Source organism: Galeopterus variegatus, unplaced genomic scaffold (assembly GCF_000696425.1).
Source record: "Galeopterus variegatus unplaced genomic scaffold, G_variegatus-3.0.2 Scaffold3872, whole genome shotgun sequence".
Classification (NCBI taxonomy): domain Eukaryota; kingdom Metazoa; phylum Chordata; class Mammalia; order Dermoptera; family Cynocephalidae; genus Galeopterus; species Galeopterus variegatus.
In genome coordinates this window covers 182,898-184,227 of record NW_007729983.1, presented here as the reverse complement: position 1 = coordinate 184,227, position 1,330 = coordinate 182,898, and positions in this window count along the sequence as shown.

The window sequence follows — 1,330 nt, the reverse complement described above, 5'->3', positions numbered from 1 at the left end:
AAAAATATTTGACAAAGTTCAACACCATTCATGATAGAAACTCTCAACAATATACATACAGAAACAATACAATAAAGGCCATTTATGAAAAACTCACAGCTACCGTCATACTCAATGGCGAAAAATGGAAAGCTTTTCATCTACGATCTGGCACAAGGAAGGGATACCCATTCTCACCACTTCTACTCCATATAGTACTGAAGGTAGTAGCAAGAATGATCAGTCTAGGGCCGAGCCCATGTTGCACTTGGGAGAGTGCGGCGCTGGGAGTGCAGCAGCGCTCCCGCCGCGGGTTCGGATCCTATATAGAGATGACCGGTTCACTCACAGCGCTCACTGGCTGGGCACGGTGCGGCTGGTCTCAAAAAGGACAAAAAAAAAAAAAAGAAATGAAAATTACAATAACTGAGGTGAAAAATTTACTTGAAAGGCTCAACAGCAATTTTGAGATGGCAGAAGGAAGAATCAATGACTTATGATAGGACTAGATATAATCTAGCAGAAGAGTGGAGAGAAAAAAGTTTGTGGAAAAGTGAACAAACCTTCAAAAGCCTTTGGAATGACATCAAGCAGACCAAGCACATGTAAGGAGAGTCCCACAAAAAGAACAAAGAAAGAAAGAAGTATAAAAAAAATTTTAAAGAATGACTGAAAAGTCAAAAGCTTAATAAAGAGTATTAATCTACAGATCCAAGAAGTACAATGAACTCTAAATAAGATAAAGTTTCTACACCTAAACACATCATAGTCAAACTGATAAAAATTAAATAAATAAAGACAAAGAAAATCTTGAATGTAGTGAGTAGAAGATTGTTCACCATGTACAGCGAAAAAAAGCAATCCAATTAACTGCTGACTTCTCACCAGAAACTATGGCAGCCATAAGGCAATGGAATAACATACTCAAAGGTTTTTTTTTTTTTAAGTTATTAATCAAGAATTCTATGTCCAGCAAATATCTTCTTCAAAAATAAGGTGAAATTAAAACATCCCAAGACAAAGCCTGAGAGTTGTTGTTGATATCTGGCCTGTGTTACTAAAAATAATAAAGGAAGTCCTTCAGATTGAAAGGAAGTGACCCTAGAAAGTAATTCAAATCCAAAGGAAAATATGAGAAGTGAAAAAAATGGTAAATATATGGGTAAATATAAAAACTCTATAAATATATTTTCTTATTTTTTCCCTTAGCTTCTTTAAAAGAATAAGATTGTAGTCCCTTTGCCCACAACCAGAGCACACCTGGGTTTCTGAGGCAGGAGCCATAGACCACCCACCCCACCTGAAACCAGGCAAGGAGCACACTGAAAATACCATTTCTACGTGGGTGGCC